The sequence below is a fragment of the Mustela lutreola genome, chromosome 13 (genome assembly GCF_030435805.1).
Source record: "Mustela lutreola isolate mMusLut2 chromosome 13, mMusLut2.pri, whole genome shotgun sequence".
NCBI lineage: Eukaryota > Metazoa > Chordata > Mammalia > Carnivora > Mustelidae > Mustela > Mustela lutreola.
The window spans coordinates 43,983,776-43,988,607 of NC_081302.1; the positions used below are offsets into that span (position 1 = coordinate 43,983,776).

At 34.7% G+C, this 4,832-nt stretch overlaps 1 pseudogene; it reads left to right on the forward strand.

Moving 5' to 3' along the window:
* The first annotated feature begins 3,945 nt into the window (after positions 1-3,945).
* Positions 3,946-4,591, forward strand: LOC131813487 (BOS complex subunit TMEM147-like; annotated as a pseudogene).
* Positions 4,592-4,832: the final 241 nt, after the last annotated feature.

Sequence of the window (4,832 nt, forward strand, 5' to 3'; positions counted from 1 at the left end):
TAATAGTTTGTATTTCTTTGGTGTTAGTTGTGATCTCTCCTCTTTCATTCATGATTTTATTTATTTGGGTCCTTTCTCTTTTCTTTTTGATAAGTCGGGCCAGGGGTTTATCAATTTTATTAATTCTTTCAAAGAACCAGCTCCTAGTTTCGTTGATTTGTTCTATTGTTTTTTTGGTTTCTATTTCATTGATTTCTGCTCTGATCTTTATGATTTCTCTTCTCCTGCTGGGCTTAGGGTTTCTTTCTTGTTCTTTCTCCAGCTCCTTTAGGTGTAGGGTTAGGTTGTGTACCTGAGACCTTTCTTGTTTCTTGAGAAAGGCTTGTACCGCTATATATTTTCCTCTCAGGACTGCCTTTGTTGTGTCCCACAGATTTTGAACCGTTGTATTTTCATTATCATTTGTTTCCATGATTTTTTTCAATTCTTCTTTTATTTCCCGGTTGACCCATTCATTCTTTAGAAGGATACTGTTTAGTCTCCATGTATTTGGGTTCTTTCCAAACTTCCTTTTGTGGTTGAGTTCTAGCTTTAGAGCATTGTGGTCTGAAAATATGCAGGGAATAATCCCAATCTTTTGATACCGGTTGAGTCCTGATTTAGGACCGAGGATGTGATCTATTCTGGAGAATGTTCCATGTGCACTAGAGAAGAATGTGTATTCTGTTGCTTGGGGATGAAATATTCTGAATATATCTGTGATGTCCATCTGGTCCAGTGTGTCGTTTAAGGCCTTTATTTCCTTGCTGATCTTTTGCTTGGATGACCTGTCCATTTCAGTGAGGGGAGTGTTAAAGCCCCCTACTATTATTGTATTATTGTTGATGTGTTTCTTTGATTTTGTTATTAATTGGTTTATATAGTTGGCTGCTCCCACGTTGGGGGCATAGATATTTAAAATTGTTAAATCTTCTTGTTGGACAGACCCTTTGAGTATGATATAGTGTCCTTCCTCATCTCTTATTATAGTCTTTGGCTTAAAATCTAATTGATCTGATATAAGGATTGCCACTCCTGCTTTCTTCTGATGTCCATTAGCATGGTAAATTCTTTTCCACCCCCTCACTTTAAATCTGGAAATATTGAAAGGGGTCCTCTAAGCAAAGAGAGAGCCTACAAGTGGTAGATCAGAAAGGAACAGAGACCATATACAGTAACAGTCACCTTACAGGCAATACAATGGCACTAAATTCATATCTCTCAATAGTTACCCTGAATGTGAATGGGCTAAATGCCCCTGTAAAAAGACACAGGGTATCAGAATGGATAAAAAAACAAAACCCATCTATATGTTGCCTCCAAGAAACACATTTTAAGCCCAAAGAAATATCTTTTATTTTTAAAGCTGGAAACTGACCAAAGATTTCTTTTTCTTTTTTATCTTGTGCAAGTATTTGTAAATTATCAAACAAATATGTTCATTTTAAATTCTGTAATAAAATAGTCTTTATAGGAGGCACATAATTATCCAGAGGCACTGTAAGACAGTACTGTTTTTAATATTTTATATGGTATATACCAAAAACTTGAACATATTCCATGAAAAAAATAGTCTCAAAAAATAGTCTCTGTTTTTCATATGTATGAATCCATAAGCTGAAGAAAATAAAGTTTGTTTTGTACTTTTTTTTTTTTGGACACCATTACATTCTGCTCAGTTCTAAGTACATTATTCTGTGGAGGATTAATTTTCTATGTCTGGGTCAATAGAAAGCTTTCTGGTTCAAATATTTATTTCACAGTTACTTTATTGAAGACAGGCAATGTTTTCTGTGATGCCCATACCAGTGGAAACTCAAAAGAGTACTAGAGAAAAAAACATTGCCAAGGTTAAAGTGGCTAGTTCCTAAACTAATAATTACACAGTTAATGACATTAAGGCACTGTCACCATTCTAGTGATTAATAGCACTATTTTAGCTTAGATGAGAGGTTAGTATAATTCTTTATAGTTCTTTGCATTAAAATAAGTGCTGGCTGGAGAGAACCAGTAACTTTTCCTTAAAAAAATTTCTTAAACTTGGGTTCTATTTAATGTATGCATGAAGATTAGTGAGTCTCTAAAAGAATTGCCTTATATTCCATAGTTTCCCCACTATCATAGCAAAAGCATATAACTATATGCTTAACATCTATTTCTTTAATTAAATAGAAACTAGACAATAGGAAGTTAAAAATTCAAAGATCTGCTTTTTGAAATGATTGTATAGGTTACAATATTAATATCTGATAAAATAGGCAATATATAATGAAAAATAGAAGAAAACTGAATTTTTAATGGTTTAAAGAAATTATTTATCAGAGTCCACCAGGAGAACATTAAAATAAATTGCCAAAAAGATGCTTAATAACTTATTGCACATGGGATAATCTGCCATTTGGGTAAAATTTCTTATCATTCATAACTGTGTTCCCTTCCAAACTACAAGTAACACAAAATATGTGCATTTGGCAAAAACAACTCATTGCTAAATCTTCTAATTACCATTTCTAGAATGTTTTTAAAAAACAAAACTTACATCACCTCTATCATTTTCCTTCATAACAGTAATCACATTAATCCATGATGTTTTATTCTTTACTCATCATTTTATTCCTGTGTTAATGAAACTCGTATGTACGATAGACTTTTAGATACATGAATATATCAGCTTTTTTATTTTTAAAAAATCTGTTATTTTAGATATCTAACATGAACACAGATGAATAGTCTAAAATAAATATCTTTCATGCACACAAAATTTGCTTCTGCATCTTTCCAGAAATTTGTAATTATAGTAGAACATTTTTTTCCAACAATTTAATTCATGGATTTTACTTTTCCAGATTTACTTAGGAAGACTGTGAAAGATACTGCAATAGAGAAGACAAATTCAATAAAAGATAATAGATGGGTTTCTGGAGGGGAGGTGGGTGGGAGGGATGAATAACTGGGTGATGGGCATTAAGGAGAGCACTAAGGCAATGAACAGTGACTGTTATTTGTAACTGATGAATCACTAAATTCTAACCCTGAAACTAATAATATACGTTAACTAATCTGAATTTAAATTTAATTTTTTTTTTAAATTAATGGGTGATAACTTGAAAAAGGAGAACAAATTAAAGGGATTCTATATAATCCATGTTAAAATCCAGGCAAATTTTAAAACAATCTTGATAGAGTGAAAAATATTTGATACTTTATTATTTTTTTATATAAGAATATAAAATTACTTTCCTAAATTTAGAAATTGAAACTTTAGTGGTTTCCAAATGCTACTCAAGGGGACCAGCTATAGCAGAATGATCAGCGCAATTTTTAAAAATGTAACTTCTGGAGGCACCTGGGTGGCTCAGTTGGTTAAGCATCTGCCTTTGGCTCAGGTCACAATCCTGGGGTTCTGGGATCAAGCCCAATGTCAGGCACCCTGATCAGCAGAGCATTTGTCTCTTCCTCTCCCTTGACTGTCCCCATCTTGTGCTCTCTTAAATAAATAAATAAGATGTTTTTTTAAAAAGTGTAATTCCTCGCCTGCCCCCATGATTTAATATACTGAGTTAGATCAAGGCTTCTACAAATTCTAATAATTCTTAAGTATTCTGATTCCCAGATTTAAAAATTATTGTACTATTTACTCTCATAACTTCTTTCAAATTAAAATGCTATATAAATTTAAAATGTCTTGTTAAATTTGTCCACATTTTCTTTTGTATACATTGTTATTGTTCAACTTATCTTAAAGCAGCATGTGATTATAAAAGATTTTTTTTTCAATATTCGCAATGATTTGATTCAATATTCCTAGAAAATGTGTCTTGGCTCTCATGTTGGTAGGAATAGGAATGCCTTGCTTCTGGATCAGCATACATTACATGACTCCTGTGAGGAAAGCCATGTGTCTGTCTTTGGGGAGACAGGTGGGATCTAGTCCCAGTTTTGGGCACCAGGCCAAATGAGCCTAACATGACCCTGTTCCATGTTGGGAACTGCTTAACCCTGGTCTACTTCCCCTACTTCATCACCTACAAGTACAGCAACCTGAGTATACCACCTTCTGGAAATGCATATAGGCTAGGGTCACCCAGTTCTTTGTGCAGCCATGCAAGATGCTGTCCTTGGCCATTTTTTTTCCCCACCTGGGAGGTAGCATCTATGATTTCATTGGAGAGTTCATGAAATGAGAGTGGATGAAACAGTGGCCTAAAACTTGTCATGTCCTTGAATGCAGACATGGAGGAGCACAAGATCATGGTTGCTGCTCTGGGTTGGACCAACCCCGAGCTCACTGTGTCCTGCTGAAATCCCCTTTGGGTTGGAGCTCTGGGCTTTTGAGTTTGACTGATGTATATCCTGACGAGCAATGATTCCAACATCAGTCTGGTCCATTACATTGTTGTATGTGCGTAGGTTTGGAGGATAACATGCTATGACCTAGTTTTCTGCCAGCAGTACTTCTACTGATGTTCCCTAGCAACTACAACACCTTTGTCACAGAGACCTTCATCCACGTCTGTTCCTTGGGCAGCTGGACAGCACTGTGGTAGTGACAAGACTGCTGATCCTCAGCACCCTGGCTTTCTATGTCACTGTTGTCAACATTAACTCTTAGGTATGGTCTACCAGACACTAACATACCCCTTCCCTGCTTCCAGGTTTTAGTGAAATAAACAGTATTTGTAAAATTAAAGAATAAAAATAATAATTTAAAAAAATGACTCAAGAGATTTCACTCACTACCTGGCAATATTTTTCAATGTCAATAATCACTTTGTTTGCTATATTATAAAAATAAACACATTACTTCTTCATACACCTACTTTTACATACAGACAATAGGCCTAGTTGGGCTC